This window comes from Chrysemys picta, chromosome 9, assembly GCF_011386835.1.
Source record: "Chrysemys picta bellii isolate R12L10 chromosome 9, ASM1138683v2, whole genome shotgun sequence".
NCBI lineage: Eukaryota > Metazoa > Chordata > Testudines > Emydidae > Chrysemys > Chrysemys picta.
In genome coordinates this window covers 92,059,605-92,077,162 of record NC_088799.1, presented here as the reverse complement: position 1 = coordinate 92,077,162, position 17,558 = coordinate 92,059,605, and the positions used below count along the sequence as shown (strand labels likewise).

General features: G+C 43.8%; 1 protein-coding gene across 13 annotated transcripts in view; it reads right to left on the bottom strand.

Annotated features, from left to right (window-relative positions):
- The window catches only part of KIAA1210 (KIAA1210 ortholog), a 90,400-nt gene that overhangs the window by 42,605 nt on the left and 30,237 nt on the right, over nucleotides 1-17,558 (bottom strand). For 3 of the 13 annotated variants that reach the window (XM_065556677.1, XM_065556672.1, XM_065556674.1), the window contains exon 1: nucleotides 1,412-1,551. The exons of the other annotated variants lie outside the window; for them this stretch is intronic. The gene's annotated coding sequence lies outside the window, so the exon portion shown is untranslated. Of the gene's footprint in view, nucleotides 1-1,411; nucleotides 1,552-17,558 lie in introns of those variants that run through there. 13 annotated transcript variants of the gene reach the window in all.

The window sequence follows — 17,558 nt, the reverse complement described above, 5'->3', positions numbered from 1 at the left end:
TATTTTCACACATTTTTCACGTTAGCGTAATGCAAATACAAGCTTTCATCTAGGCCAGAAGTTCTCAAACTGTGGTCTGAGAACTCCATTCAGGTGGACCGAGGAAAGGTTATTAAGTTTTTATTTTTTTTTAATAAAATGCTCTTATCCAAAGCACTTTACAATAGTCAGTAAATGGTACAAACAACATTTGGAAAGATCATTAAGTGGTCCACCGAGACCCTCAGCAATTTTCAAGTGGTCTGTGGAAAAAAAAGTTTGACTACAAAAACAATCAAGGTACCTCACTTTATTTTCATTAACTTCCTATTACTTATAATATAGGAGGAGGACGAAGAAAAAAAGAATGAAAAACGGGGGGGCAGGGAGGGGAGATAAGAGAGAATGTTCTTTTTCTTGGCTGGGCCCTGGGGGGGGGGGGCGCGAAAATGAAGCTGCGCACAGCACCCCACTAACTCTAAATCCACCACTGACTCCAACCACAAGTCTTTTCTTCACTTTTCAATAACAACCCTCTTCTCTCCCCCTCTGCCCCCCCCCACCCAAAACTAACAAAGCAGCATTGCTTCTCCACAGCACAGCCGTCTTTTCAGGAAGTCAGGATCAAAGTTTACATTAAAGGAAAGAAGCCATTAAATATGCTCAACTAAGAGTAACATGTCCCAGCCTCAGAATACTGAATCTTTACAATCGCTATTTACTAAACAGACACAGCTCCATCCATGCTACTGTAAAATCCTGTCAAAATCATGCAAAAAGAACCAATTTGGCTTTTTTTTTCCTTTCTTTTTAAGTCCAAACACAACTTGAGTAAGAGAGACGACCTGCTGAGAATTCACATGTTCTGTCCTATGGTGTCTCCCTACAGCAGTCATTGTGCTACCCTGTCAGTATTATAAAAAGGAATTAAGTATTTGCATTGAACCAGCATCCTGGGCTATGCTACACATGTGGAAGCTGAGTTCAGCTGTTAGGTCAAATCTATTTTGGATTTAGTGCAATCAGCTTTTGGCCACAAGCTTCAAAACCCTATCACAAATAGGTCTATTGATCAATCAAGTTAGCGGAGAGCATCATTTCCCCCCTTGACTAAAACAAAAGTTAAATCTAGTTTTTAAGATCATACAAAGTTAAGTGGCTCCAGTTTGTATTTTTCAGTGCTCCTTCAGATACAAAAGAATTAAAGCAGCAGACCACAAAAGTGATAGTTCAAATGTCAAGCAACAATGGAAATATGACAGTTTTAGCAAGACAGCTCTACAATCCACTGAGAACAGTCTAGATCCATCTTCTTTGGAACCCCCTTTCAGGTAGTTGAAAGCAGCTATCAAATCCCCCCTCATTCTTCTCTTCTGCAAGGCAAGTCTGGCTGCCATGATTCTTTCTTTGCAATTATGGAGAGGCATTATACCTTTCAGATCATCTCTTCTCTTTCTTTCTCCTAATGTTTTGTCATGTTCTTTCTTCTGTAATGTCTATCTTTCCCATGTAGTCTGGTTAAAGTGGTGATCAATAGGATTTCACACAGAAGTTTTGTCTTGTTTTTTTCACTGCTCCTTATATATTGTAAATGTTTATTGCATTAGATTTTCTTTCAGGTAGGGGAAAATCTATTTGAAATGAAGTGTCGTGAAAGTGTTCAATAAACTAAAACTGACAAATTTGCAGATCCCCAGATCTCTACTCATTTTTACAGAATGGGCCAGATTCTGAGTAATTTACTCCACTGCAAATGAGATCAGAATTTGGTGCAATGTTGATTTCACGCTGGCTAGCTTTTCCTCCTTAGTTTTCATCTGTTATACATTTATATAATCACTTTATAATCTCATCTGCTCACCAAGAGTCCTGCTAGAACTTGGTTAAATTTTGACGGTCATGCTTCTAAATTTAACCATTTTTTTAATTTTTTTAATTTTTTTTTTTTAATGTTCAGTGATGATTCAGCTGACAGGCAGCATCTGCAGTCAAATCAGCCCCTGCATTTACCCAATTTTACAGCTGGACTGACTGAGGTATATGAAGGTCAAGTGACTCATTTAAGGGCACACAAAGAATCTACATCTAGCACTAGATCACATCGCTATTATATGAAACAGTGATTTGGGAGGGAGAGGAAGCATAACAGAGTTTTTCCAAGCTTTCAATGAACAAATATTCAAATTAAAAAACAATGAGCTCTACCAAAAAAATATTTGTTGAAATATTTTAAACAGACTCAGAATTTAAGAACCTAAGTCAAGCAGGGTTGTAGTCCATTGGCTATGTTGTAAATTACTCGTACTTCAGAAAGAACAGTCGTCAAAGATTATGGATAATATGCCCTGGACTATGGGTGTCTGTCATGGTAATGTAGAGAGAGAAAATGACAAACTATCAATAGAAATGCATGTGAGGCATTAATTGATTGAATCCTTGGAACTTCACCATTTCTAAAGTGTAATGAGAGCTGACAGACACAGTGCTGTGGCTGGTGTATCAATACAGCGGATGTATCCTCGCCAGTCTTTCAATCAGCTGTACTAACCATGTGCAACATGCGAGCTTTCCCATGGCACTAACCCATTAGGCAAGGGTTTTTCAAAAATGCAATATGTATATTGATTTCTGCTGATAAAAATATCAGGTCAAATAAAGGCATGGCTATTCACAGCAACATTTTCAATACTCTTTGGGTCATGAGACACTGGAGGGCAGGGAGGGTGAAGGAATTCCCAGAGGGATGACACAGATTCTCTCTGGAGCTGTGCCAAATTTCTCACCTGGCAAACGGGACTAACGGGAGAGTCCTGGGCCCACTGCACACCCTAAGTAACCCCACTGTGGGACAAACTGATAGAGACCAGAGGTAAGGAATTCCCCTCTCCTATGACAGAGCAGCAGCAGAGCCACTCCACAGATGCTCCTGGGGACACAGGATTGCCAGAGTCCCAACGGCTGCTGCATTATCTCCCTATAGGGATGGAATAACATAAGAACATAAGAACGGCCGTACTGGGTCAGACCAAAGGTCCGTCTAGCCCAGTATCCTGTCTGCCGACAGTGGCCAATGCCAGGTGCCCCAGAGGGAGTGAACCTAACAGGTAATGATCAAGTGATCTCTCTCCTGCCATCCATCTCCACCCTCTGACAGAGTCTAGGGACACCATTCCTTACCCATCCTGGCTAATAGCCATTAATGGACTTAACCTCCATGAATTTATCCAGTTCTCTTTTAAACGCTGTTAAATGGTTGATGCATAGTTACAGACCTACCAGCCCCGTCTTTGATCCTCTTTCAACTTGCCCCCACAATCCTTCCCCCATTGCATAGGCCTGGTGGGAGCCCCTGCAGTGCAGCGATCCATAGTGCAAAGGAGATGCTGACCCCTTGCTAGGTCTCTCAGAACCCAGCCACAACCTACACAGAGACAGCATATTGGTTTCTCTATGTCCTGGCCCCTCTGCTCCCATGGGCTGGGGAGGAGGGAATGGAAAGGATTTAAAGCTTAACCATAGCAGCAAGGATTTTGGAGAACACTGCGCTCTTCCCTCCTGGCCATGCACAATCAGTACGGAACCGACACATTAATGAATTACTTGCATTAAGCACAAATAACAAAACGGTTTCCTGTATAGTTGTACATATCAGAACAAAACTGACTTTAGTGGATCCAATTTGCAGCTGGCGTTCAGATCGCAGGGGCATAGTTTAAACCAATAAATCTGCTGAGATGCAGAGTTTTTATTTTTGAAGCACTCAATAGGACTGCCTAGAAATCAACATGGCATTCATCTTTTTTTGTAGTAAGTTTATTGAGTCAACACAGGCCTACAGGCTTATATCTGCTGCTCTCCACGCTCCTTCAATATGCAGCTTCCATTAATAACGGCAACATTTTTCATAGCAACAGCACTTACACAGAGCTTTTCATGTGCAAGAACTAATGAGGCCATAGTTGCTGGAGCTAGGGGTGCTGCCACACCCCCTGGCTTGAAGTGGATCTCAGCACCCCCACTATAAAAATTGTTCCAGCACCTCTGAATGAGGCCTCCCAACATGAGGGGAAATGCAAGGATCACTAGGCCCATCTTACAAATGGGTTTGGTTGAGAGCAGAGCATAGGGTTACCATACATCCGGTTTTTCCCGGACATGTCCGGCTTTTTGGTAATCAAACCCCCATCTGGGGGGAATTGCCAAAATGCCGAACATGTCCAGGAAAAATACCGGCTGGGCACTTCCCCTCCCGGGCTCCAGCTGCTCTGCTCCTCCCCTGACTCTTCGGCTCTGTTTAAGAGCCGAGCTGCCCGAGCACTCCAGCTTCGGGCAGCCCCCTTGCCTCCGGACCCCAGCCGCCGGCCGGGCACTTCCCTTCCCGGGCTCCAGCTGCTCTGCTCCGGCGGCTGGGGTCCGGAGGCAAGGGGGCTGCCCGAAGCCGGTAGCGCTCGGGCAGCTTGGCTCTTAAACAGAACCAAAGAGTCAGGGGAGGAGCAGAGCAGCCGGAGCCCGGGAGGCGAAGTGCCCGGCCGGGGGCGCAGGGTCCGGAGGCACGGGGGCTGCCTGAAGCCTGAGCGCTACCGGCTTCACGGTTTGCCGTGCAGCCTCCAGACTCTGCGCCCCTGGCTGGGTGCTTCCCCTCCCGGGCTCCAGCTGCGCTGGGGAAGCGCCGGCTGGGGGCGCAGGGTCTGGAGGCTGCCCGACAAACCGTGAAGCCGGTAGCGCTCGGGCAGCCCTTTTCGCATGGCTGGGAGGGAGGAGGGGGAGTTAGGGCGGGGACTTTGGGGAAGGGGCGGGGATGGGGCAGAGTTGGGGCGGGACCGGGTTGGGACAGGGGCGGGGACAGGGCCCGTGGAGTGTCCTCTTTTTTTATTTTTTTAAATACGGTAACCCTAGCAGAGCACTTAGCTGATCATAGTGAAGCCAGTAAGAGTACTGCTCAACTTTCAGATCCCCTGAGAAAATTAGACCTGGAAGCTATTGAAACACTACAAATGTGGAACCTCACCGTGCTCTTTGTATGACGAGCACAGCAAAAGCGCACTTTGCGGGCCAGATTCTGATCCCCTTACTCATGTTGAGTAGTATCTTACTCCACAAATAGTCCTACTGAAGGCAGCTGCTAGTACAAGTCAGGGGATCCGAACCTGACCCTGAGTTACCAGATATCAAAAAAAGATCCACAACCTCTTCTGCACTAGATTGGTCTTGTTAAAAATTTCCAACTGTTGCTACCATCACCAGTGAGAGCGCTACTGGAGATAGGCCACTGGCTGCTTTAAGTAGGCATAACAGCGTGGTAGTTAAAACACTCCCATTGTGATCAGCACTGGTCAGAGTGAGAGTGAGAAGTTGAAGAAAGGAAAAAACCCTCTAGTGACAGGGAAGCTGATGAGTAATAGGATCTTAATAAAGACTAATCTGCATGCAGAGAGAGTTTTCATCCAGAAACTTGAGAAAGGTTAAAGGCCTTTTCCCAAGGAGCACAAATAATAAAGTATTAATTGCCACCAGGAGGGCTAGATAAGCAGCAAGATGATATTTAATATCAATAAAAATTCCCTCTGAGGATCAACGAGGGGTCAAAATTCCCTGACACCTCAGACAGCGCTCAACTCCATGTCCTACAGAGATCTCCAGAGCAAAGAACAGTCCGTAGAAAAGGCCGTATTCATCACTTTCTTATTCTTGATTCAGGCAAACCCCCTCTTGACCTCAATGAGGAGGTTTGCCTGAGTAAAGAGCGGGGCCCGAAGCCGCTGCGTTCTTTACCCCCACAGTTTGCATTCCAGAGGCTTTTCCTGACAGAGTTTCTGAAGGATTTCTGCTACCCAACAGTGTCCGAAGCATCACACTCTGCCCTCCTAGCGTGCGTGTATGTAGCACTAATGGAAAGCAGCTGGTGTGCTGAATTCTAGGATTTTTTTTTTTAATGTAACAGGGAGGAAATGCCTTTCATACAGCCACACAGACTCAGTCTGTAATTGTGTGAAAAGCCAAAGGGATAAGAAGGGGGAAGGGCAAAATGAGACAAAAAACATTCAGAAGCTACCCTTCCAAACTAGGTGGAAATACAAACCGGTGTTAACAACACTGGAACGAGGAACCCTAACGCCTCTTTATGTTGTATGGTGCAATGTCTCCATCAGTTCATTCCCCTCTCTACAGTCACGAGACTCAGGCCCAGGTCCTCAAAAGTATTGAGGCACCTAACTTCCATTGATTTCAATGCTAGCCTTTCCACACTAAGATTGTGCTAGTTGCAACCGGGTTAGCCAAACCCCCTGCATAATGATCTACAGCATGTTTTCTCCAAAACATTTTGCAGGAAAAAATATCCTGTCCACATAGGTCAGGAAAAGTATGGCGGAACCATGTTTTAAAGGACTGAAGCACATACAATTAGGACCTCAGCGTGGACAGGATTTTAGCCATTATAGGCCAGACAGATCCTTTGCTGTTGTAAAGCAGCATAGATTCATTGACATCAATAGAGCTATACTGTATCGATTTGCACCTTATTAGAAATTGGTCAAAAAACTTTTTCCCCACACAGCAATTCATCCTCTTTAAACCGCCACCAGGAAACTTTTAGGAGACAGTTGGAATGAGGCTGCCCACTCCCAGATGTCTTGTTCTTCCACACTGAACATCCATTATTTTAGGATGGGAATCAGCAGCGTTATCAAGCAACTGCACTGGGAGACTCAAGTGCATTGTTGGCCTTATGAGACCTTTTCAAAGCTTCATGACCCTGAGAAATTTGGGGGTAGTTTGGAAAACATACATTTAAGATCCTCGAGGATGCTGCAGAACGCAGACTTCACCAGTTGGAGAGTGGACACATCCAGAAAGCCTTGCTGCCCATAGAGATGTTGCAAGAGGTCAGCAACAGGAAATGTCAAGCCACTATCGCTAAACAGCAGACATTCCTCATGCTGATAGCGTCAAAATGCCAGAGACTCTGGTATCAGGATGAAACCAACACTGTGACTCTCTCAGTCACTCCACATGCTTAAAAACAAAACAAAAACGATTCAAATAGTTAGGCAACGGGCATGCTGGAACTGCTGTTTACTGTACTAAATACAATTCCTCTCACTGTTAGCTGGTCCTCCCCACCCCAAACTGTTTAGCTCCACATCTTGCATCTCATCCTATGTTTAGGCCTTAAACTCTTTCGGCCACAGATTATCTTTTATATAATAGCCTAGTGGATAGAGCACTGGACCGCGACTCAGAAGACATGGGTGCTATTCCCATCTCTGCCGCTGGATACTGGGTGAGCTTCATCACCCTATGTCTCAGTTTCCCCATCTGTAAAATGGGGATAATGATACCACAAGCACTTTGAGATCAATGGATGAAAAGTACTATGTAGGAGCTAGGTATTGTTGCTATAATTACAGTGCCTAGTACAATGGTCTTCCAGCCCCTGACTGGGGCCTCTTACATTTTACCACAATACAAGTTATGAATAGCAATAACAATGACATTGCTGGTCTACACCCTTGCCGCATCTACATGTCTGAGTCTCACATTTATCTCATCGAAAGGCACCATCTTATTGTAGGTAACAAAATCGAAAGGCTCAAAAAAGAGAGATGCTGGAGTATTTTTAATAATCAATTATACTTCATAAACACTAACAATGGTGAGGAAAATAGACTAAAACAACAATGAACTGAATGCCAATTTTAAGACGTGATATTAAGAGTGTTTCTAAACCTTTTTTTAGATCCTCTCCAAAACAGCCAGTTATCCCTCAATTGGTAGGTTACAAAGTAGCTGGGGTCAGGGGAAAACAGTTCACATAGATTGAATTTCCCTTGGCCAACTGGAATTCAAGAGGATTTAATACAGATATTTAGTGGCCCAGGAATTCAAAGTGCACGGAGGAAAATAGAAGCTGGCAGAAACTTTCAGAAGTTTAGCTGTGCCATAAGAATTCGCTCTAGTAAAAACAGTCAGTCCTCTTTAGGTTGTGAGAGTGCAAATAAAATGCAGGCTTGATTGTCTCAGATGCTGCTCTTGGCAGTAAACTCGGGAAATCTCTCTTCATCTGCCCTCCCACAATCCAGCTGGTGGTAACATCTAATGCAAGTTCTCAGTGTGGCCCATTTTCGTGACATTTTCACCATGACAGGATTTTGGCAGGGGCCAGAGACCAGCCTCAAGAGGACAGAGAATCTCCAGCCCTCTAATGAATTTAAGCCCTTCCTGGGGAGAGAATCCCCCTCGGATTGGCTGCTTACCCCAACTGCCTTCCTCTTGGGGCTGAGCAACCAATCAGAGCTGCTATTGAAAAAGCTCTGTCCCACACCCCTTCACCTCAGCAGCCTAAAGCCAGTCTCACAAGAGAGAGCTAAAGAGCCCAGCGGCTCAGGGTGGCTCTCCTTCCCCATCCCCTCCTGAGGGCAACAGGCACTAGGGGGCCCCAGCTTCTCCTCCCTCTCAGTACCCAGCCTGGGAAGGAGCGGGGTGTGGGGGGGGTGAAGAGCTCCTGGAGCTGGCCTCCCAGCCTGGAAGGGAGAGAAGGAACCTCATTGCATTGCCCCCAGGCCTGGGAGAGTGGATAACTCCTGGAGGGGCAGAGGGGGGTCAGAATTAATAGGATGGGGGCTGGGTATGGGAACAGGAACAATTTGGTGATGGGGGGGAAATCGAGCTCCTTCTGTGGGATCCCAAAAATCACCTCGCCCTGTAAATGGCAATGGGATGATGGCCAGTGAGGAAGTTAAAGCAGGAAGGCCACACTTCATGCGCACAATGGGACCAGAATCTCAGCAGGAGTAAATCAATAGAACCATTGCTGATTTACACCAGCTGAGAATCCAGCCCGTTGTGTTTTGAAGGTGGAGGAGCACATGACACACTGGAAGAAAACAAGAGTCTGTAGATGGTGCATCAAAGAAAATGCAAAGCAAATATTGGGAGAAGGGGTTGGAGGGACCAGCATAGGGAAGGGGGAGTTGGAGGAAATAAGAACTGAAAATAAATAGCATTAGAAAAAGAAGGGTTAGCTGGGGGCAGAATTATTTAGGGTCTTTGGGGTCAGGCCATGAGCTGTACAGAAGGAATTAAGGAGGAGGGGAGCACCGATACAATTTGTATTTTTTTTTAAAGCAAGAGGGATTCCACCTGGCGGGTTATTCTTGTGACGATAGGGCTTTTTGTACCATTAATTAGGGCCTTATTTAATTACAAATCTAGTAAATTCCCGTTGTTAAACAAACACTAGATCTCAGCCTAGGGAAGGAGGACATGCACTTGATCTATGGGGTATTTTTAGAATTACTAAAAGAGCAGAGAGCTGTTTCTTATCACAGCCCTTTCTTTGATCATTCATACTCTAAAACGTTAAATCCAAACCACAAAAACAGACCAACTCTTATCTGTAGGGAAACAGGAGAAAGTTGTCCAACTTTGTTCATCCCAGTAAGAGTCAGAAACAGAAAGCCAGCTTTTTACCATAAATTATTTTCCCCTTCTTGATCTACTGGGGGTGTGCACAAGATTTAATCCAAACTGCTGATGTGAATGGAGCCAGGTATTTTTAATCATGGTGACAGGTTTCAGAGTAGCAGCCGTGTTAGTCTGTATCCGCAAAAAGAACAGGAGTACTTGTGGCACCTTAGAGACTAACAAATTTATTAGAGCATAAGCTTTCGTGGACTACAGCCCACTTCTTCGGATGCATATAGAATGGAACATATATTGAGGAGATATATATACACACATACAGAGAGCATAAACAGGTGGGAGTTGTCTTACCAACTCTGAGGCCAATTAACTAAGAGAAAAAAAACTTTTGAAGTGATAATCAAGATAGCCCAGTACAGACAGTTTGATAAGAAGTGTGAGAATACTTACAAGGGGAGATAGATTCAATGTTTGTAATGGCTCAGCCATTCCCAGTCCTTATTCAATCCAGAGTTGATTGTGTCTAGTTTGCATATCAATTCCAGCTCAGCAGTCTCTCGTTGGAGTCTGTTTTTGAAGTTTTTCTGTTGTAATATAGCCACCCGCAGGTCTGTCACTGAATGACCAGACAGGTTAAAGTGTTCTCCCACTGGTTTTTGAGTATTTTGATTCCTGATGTCAGATTTGTGTCCATTAATTATTTTGCGCAGAGACTGTCCGGTTTGGCCAATGTACATGGCAGAGGGGCATTGCTGGCACATGATGGCATATATCACATTGGTAGATGTGCAGGTGAACGAGCCCCTGATGGTATGGCTGATGTGATTAGGTCCTATGATGATGTCACTTGAATAGATATGTGGACAGAGTTGGCATCGGGGTTTGTTACAAGGATAGGTTCCTGGGTTAGTGGTTTTGTTCAGTGATGTGTGGTTGCTGGTGAGTATTTGCTTTAGGTTGGGGGATTGTCTGTAAGCGAGGACAGGTCTGTCTCCCAAGATCTGTGAGAGTAAAGGATCATCTTTCAGGATAGGTTGTAGATCTCTGATGATGCGCTGGAGAGGTTTTAATTGGGGGCTGAAGGTGACAGCTAGTGGTGTTCTGTTATTTTCTTTGTTGGGCCTGTCTTGTAGGAGGTGACTTCTGGGTACTCGTCTGGCTCTGTCAATCTGTTTTTTCACTTCAGCAGGTGGGTATTGTAGTTTTAAGAATGCTTGATAGAGATCTTGTAGGTGCTTGTCTCTATCCGAGGGATTGGAGCAAATGCGGTTATATCTTAGAGCTTGGCTGTAGACAATGGATCGTGTGGTGTGTCCTGGATGGAAGCTGGAGGCATGTAGGTAAGTGTAGCGGTCAGTAGGTTTCCGGTATAGGGTGGTATTTATGTGACCATCGCTTATTAGCACAGTAGTGTCCAGGAAATGGACCGCTTTTGTGGATTGATCTAGGCTGAGGTTGATGGTGGGATGGAAATTATTGAAATCATGGTGAAATTCCTCAAGGGCTTCTTTTCCATGGGTCCAGATGATGAAGATATCATCAATGTAGCGCAAGTAGAGTAGGGGCGTTAGGGGACGAGAGCTAAGGAAGCGTTGTTCTAAGTCAGCCATAAAAATGTTGGCATATTGTGGGGCCATGCGGGTACCCATAGCAGTGCCGCTGACTTGAAGGTATATATTGTCCCTTCATGGTGATTACTCAAGGAGCTCTGACTACGTTTTCCTGCTGTTTGCCTTTCATACCCTGGCTAGTGTGAACAAGTCCCCAGAGCCTGGCCAATGTAAGCCTTACGGAATTAGCTCCAACTGGATTTAAACAAGTGTCTGAGGTCACACACATCCATATGACGTCAAACACTCAGGTCACATAGTGGCGATACGGACTAAATTTCGCTAAAATGATGGCACATAGCCTGTCATCCCCTGCAAGTGGGTGGAAGTTAGTTTTAAGGTCAAGCTAGTCAAATGGTCTAGTGACTGATCAGTCATGTCAGCCATCCTTTTAGTCTTATCCACTAACTCAAAACCAACCAGTCTGAAACAAAACGAGGAATAAGGCTGCATAAAATTTCCTTTGTGTTTTTTGCTTACAAGCAAAAAAGACAACCATGTACTTTCATCCCGGGAGATTTGTTTCCTACCAATGAAAGAAAGTCAATCTATATAGATGTCTATCTAGGTACCTATATGGCCCTTATAACTATATATATATATAGACACACACACACACACTCTCTCTCCCTCTCTCTGTGGTACTCATACTGACTCAACTCAGAGGACTGCCACCCAGCAGATAGGCAGGCAAACACCTTACCTAGATTATAAAGGCAGAATGGACTACTAGAACCATCTCATCTGAGCTCCTGCATAACTCAGGCCATAGAAATGCACCAAGTAATTCCTGTATCGAGCCCAGTAACTTGCGGCTCAAGAAGAGCACATCTTTTAGAAAGTCATTTAAAGGTGCAGTACACAGAAAAGAGAATTGTAACATCTTCCCTGTATTTACACAGCTACACCCAATGCTATTACGCTGGAGAGGAGTAGCCAAACAAGAATCCTCCTGGCAAAAGCCCAAAGCTGAAGGCAGCAATGGTGTTTGCTGAAACCCATAGTGATACCGCTTTATGACAATAACCAGGCCACTAGCTGGAAAGATGCAATAGCTCACAAGACATCTCTATTCATCTATCAAGCAACTCAGGTGACTCCAGTGAGGGAAGATAGGACCTGTGGGTGGAATGACAGCATCCCCTGTTCACGGATATCTTGAGTGTGATGCAAAGACTTACCCACTTTCTGAATTTCACCTTGTTAACAAACATAACAACAAATCATAAACCTCAGACTTTTTTCCTCCCTGAGCGTGGCTGTTTCTAGGATTTTTTCCTCCAGGATACCCACTTCTATGCTATACAAGCAACAGCATAAGAACCAACCAGGACACCCACCCACCACTCTCAGTTTCTCTCTAGCTCAAAGGAAGATATTTTCACCCCTTTTGTAACAAACAGAAGCAACTTCGTCTAGTTGCCAAAGTGAATCAGCAAAATAACTCCACATCCCAATCAGGTTTCTAGCCACTGACACGTTGCTCCAGTTACATATTTGATGGTAAACAGAATTATACCAAAGGCAGCATGAGCATTTTCCTTAGAGCTACATATTTCTCAAAATACATCCCACTTGAATCTGAGTGACTGTGTGACTCAACAACTCCACAGTTGGACAAGAGTTATACATGTGTTGTCTGGCAAACACATAGCTGCATATTTCTCAGAATGAATAAGCATTAGTGAATTCTTTATGAATAAGAGTCAAAGAGCATGATTCACTTAATTAGCACCAGACTTCTGGAGTTACAAGGCCAAGAGAAACAGCCCCAACAAAAACTGGAAGTTGGAGCACCCTCTTTGTTCTTTAACCATTCATGCCAAGGCTAACTCATGGCTTGTCTACACACAAACATTATACTGCTTAAACCAGGGGTTCTCAAACTGGGGGTTGGGACCCTTCAGGGGGTCGCAAGGTTATTACATGGGGGGTCACGAGCTGTCAACCTCCACCCCAAACCTCGCTTTGCTTCCAGCATTTATAACGGTGTTAAAAAAAAAGTGTTTTTAATGTATAAGGGGGGGAGGACTCAGAGACTTGTTATGTGAAAGGGGTCACCAGTAAAAAAAGTTTGAGAGCCACTGGCTTAAACTATACTGGCCCTCCACACTAGGGGTTGTATCAGTATAACTATTACGTTAAAAAAACCCTCCTAACTAGCATCAAAGTTGTGTAGCTCATGCCTCTGTTTTCTAATCTATATCATTCTGGAAAAGCTGAAGTGCTGGTGCTGTCTTGGTTGCAAAGATAATAAATCAGCAATCACTGCTTAAAGTTTGTAAACAGTGAAGGCAAAATCAGATAAAACTGTAAGTGACTGTATTTTTGTGTGTTCGTATGCTGCTTAGCACAGTAAGGCCCTGGTCCATGACTAGGTACTACCCCAATAACAATCATTAATGAAAATAAAATAATAAGATAAGAGCTGGAAAGAGCCAACAGGCCTGCAATTAATTTGTTAATTTGTTTCTAATATTTTATTTAGTAAAACTCCTTGATTATTGTTTTAGCCAGCCTTGAAATGTGACCTGGAAGTGATTTGATTCAGGACTGAAAGGTTGTCTAATATCAGATAGAGCTTTGTGCGTCTTCTGCTTAACTATTTCCTTACAATACTCCTTTGAGCACCAACTTTCAGAATTGCAGCTTCCCCCACATTATGCTAGGGGGACTGTTTTTCCTTTTCCCCAGTGATAGATTCACTCTGGTCTCAGAGAAAGCTGGGTGGCAATTGGCTCTAGGTCTCACGACACCAATTTAATTAAGTCCTGCATTTGACGTGCAAATCGGACCTAATAAACGTTTTGCTGTAAGCAGCTGTAGCAAGGTTTCAACTTTTAAAGCCAAGTCTAGATCATCATACTGGAGATTTTAAACTCTTGGGTGCTCTATGTATGACAAGGAAATGACCGGCGAATCTCTCCCGATGGTTGGAAGAATACAAAGCCAGATACTTTAGTTTTGTCTACACTGCAACTGGAGGTGTGATTGCAGCTCGGGAAGGTGTACCCATGATAGCTTTAATCTAGCTCACACTGCTAAAAATAGCAGTGAAGATGTGGTGGTACGGACCCTGGCACAGGCTGGACAAGCCCACTTGGAGCCCTGGATATGTACTCACATTGCTAATCCATGCCACATCTTCACTGCTATTTTTAGCTGTGCTAGATAGATTAAAGCTAGGTGTACCCCCCTACTCAAGATGTAAGCACACCTCCGACTGTAGTGTAGATACATCCTTTGAGCAATACAAGTTCCCCTCTACGAAGATGACATAATGGAAAACTATGATTAAATATTTTCACATCTCAGTCTTCTAAAATAAGATAAACACAGAATTCACAGTAAAATGCTAGAAAGGATGCCACGGTACAGGGAATCACCTTCACATCTTTTGGGGTTGTGTCTACCTGAAAGGGTTCTGTTTGATTTAAAAAAAAAATGGGGAAAGAATTATTTCAGTTGTGTGTCCCCCAAATTTGCCATTAGGAAAATGTCCTTACTTGCTGAAATTGAACAACGACAAATACCCATTTAGAAGGTTTGTGACTGTAGCCAATAAATATATCTGCAAAAACAAATACCATCCACAGAAATGAGGGGGAACAGAATAAAAATTAGGAGCTATGGAGTGACTCACTACCTGCATTAGATTAACAACTGAACTTTCTATGGTAGGATGATCCAAAAGGGATGAAATGACTAAAAGTAGATCAATGATCTAATTTTTTTTAAATGGTATGTCTTGTACCAACTGCAGCTAATCGTCTACACTGCCACAACTCTGCCATTTCCCTTACGAGCTACATTTGCTAAAATAAGAACATAAGAATGACAATATCAGGTCAGACCAATGGTCCATCTAGCCCAGTATCCTGTCTTCTTACAGTGGCCAGTGCACCCATTCAGAGGGAGTGAACAGAACGGGAAAATTATCAAGTGATCCCTCCTGGTTGCCCAGTTCCAGCTTCTGGCAGTCAGACTTTAGGAACACCCAAGATGCGTCCCCTGACCATCTTGACTAATAGACATTGATGGACCTATCCTCCATGAACTTGCCTAACTCTTTTTTTAATCCAGTTATACTTTTGGCCTTCACAACATCCCCTGGTAATGATTCCACCGATTGACTGCATTGTGTGAAGAAATACTTCCTTATGTTTGTTTTAAACCTGATGCCTATTAATGTCATTGGGTGACCCCTGGTTCTTGTGCAATGTGAAGGGGGTAAATAACACGTCCTTATTTACTTTCTCCACACCAGTCATGATTTTTTAGACCTCTATCATATCCCCCCCTTAGTCGTCTTTTTTGTAAGATGGCCAGACCCAGTCTTTTTAATCTCTCCTCACATGGAAGGTGTTCCATACCCCTAAGAATTTTGTTGCCCTTCTCTGTACTTTTTCCAAATCTAATACACCATTTTTGAAATGGGGGAACTAGAACTGCATGCAGTATTTAAGATGTGGGCATGCCAGGGATTTATATAGTGGTATTATGATATTTACTTTCTTATTATCTACCCCTTTCCTAATGGTTCCTGACATTTTGTTAGCTTTTTTGGACTGCCACTGCACATTGAGTGGATGTTTTCAGAGAACTATCCACGATGACTCCAAGATCTCTTTTTTAAGTGGTAACAGCTAATTTAGACCCCATCATTCTATATGTATAGTTGGGATTATGGTGTCCAATGTGCATTACTTTGCACTTATTAACATTGAATTTCATCTGCCATTTCTTTTCCCAGTCACGCAGTTTTGTGAGAGCCTTTTGTAATTCTTTGCAGTCAGCTTTGGATTTAACTATCTTGAGTAGTTTTGTATCATCTGCAAATGTTGCCACTTCACCATTTACCCCCTTTTTCCAGATCATTTATGAATATGTTGAACAGCACTGGTCCCAGTATGGATCCTTGGGTGACACTGCTATTTACCCATCTCATTCTGAAAACTGACCATTTATTCCTACCCTTTATTTCCTAACATTTACCCAGTTACTGATCCAGGAAAGGACCTTCCTTCTTATCCCATGCACTCTCTTTTAATACTTACGTAAGACAACAGGGCCTGGTCCTGTAAACACTTATTTACCAGGCATAGTGCTCATTATTGTGAATAGCTCCAATGTGCAATGCCCACAGTCAGGGTCATGATTTGTACTGTCAACAATTCTGTTTCATCTCAGTAACAACGTTTCTTTTTAGTGGGGTGAGTATATGCAGCCTGAATTTCTTTATACAGTTCCTCTTCCTAAAAGGCTTCTCACTAATCATCCTCATTTAGCGGAGTCTCATTGTAGCAGGCCTGAGCCTGGTGCCATAAGGAATCCCAGCCCTGGGCCAAATGGGACCATGTTCTGTAAATCCTGGGTTGGGTATTGGTTCATAGCTCTGGCCTTTGGGTTTTCAGTACTACTAAACATATAGTTTGTAATGCTAAACATGCTATAATTTAGTTACTTGAATAGTAACGTTCCCTGATGCTCAGTGCAAACTGCTAATTTTCAAAGACAAATATAGTGCATTAGAAGTGACTTGAAATACTTGGCTGAAAGTGCCGCACGCCAGCTCAGAAAGTATTTCTATAATATACTACAATTAAGCGCACTTAACGGGTCCACATTTAATGTGGTCACTAAAGATTTCATGGTGGCTTCCAAGAGTACAAGCGTGTGGGTCTTAACCCCCATGTCCTGGCCCAAAACCCAGTTTGGGCAAGTATATTCTGCCTTCCTCAATTCTCCTGCACTTTCAGTGGGCTACTGCATTACTCTCAGGGTCCAAAACTGTTGCGAGGGGTCTTTGTATTGTTACCTGGATGCTGCCTTTGCAGAAGACAGCAGAGAAGTGCATTAAGAGATTGCTCAGAATGGTTTTTAAAGTGCTTTGGAGGAAAAGCATTATAAGATAATACACCCAGGATGAGAGCCAGTGAAATTCTTTTTATATATATATATTTTTTATTTTGGGGGAATTTCATGTTCTTTCATTTTATCTATTTTATCCATGGGGCTTGTGGTGGGATCAGGTCCTGCCCCTGGCGGGAGCAGGGGATTGCAGAACAAGCTTGTCCTGCACTCACCTTGCGGTGGCAGGTCCTGTCTGCAGGCCTGGGCCAGGCTCTCTGCTCCGTGTGTTGCGACCTGGAGTATGCAGTTGCAGTGCTGCTCAGGTCTGGCCTACCTGCCCCTCCATCCTGATGGCCAAATTTGAGTCAGGGGTGCTGCACCCTTGTACTCCAGGTTGCAATGCCCCGCGTGGGGAACGGAGCCCAGCTCTCTGGAACAGGAGCAGCATTAGCCACTGCTGCTGAGTGAAGTTTTTCGTTTTATTTTGTGTTATTTCAGATTTGCAAAAACCATAAGGCTCTATGACATTTGGTAAAATTTGTTTCCAATCTGTGCTAGGGGTTGTGGCATGTTACTGCATCTCGTTACCCATTCAAACGAATGTCAGAAAGACCATGCAAAGTTCATCAGCATACGTAGTTTAATTCCAGTAAAGAGTATTGCTGGGAACATTGATTGCGAAAGCCCCATTCT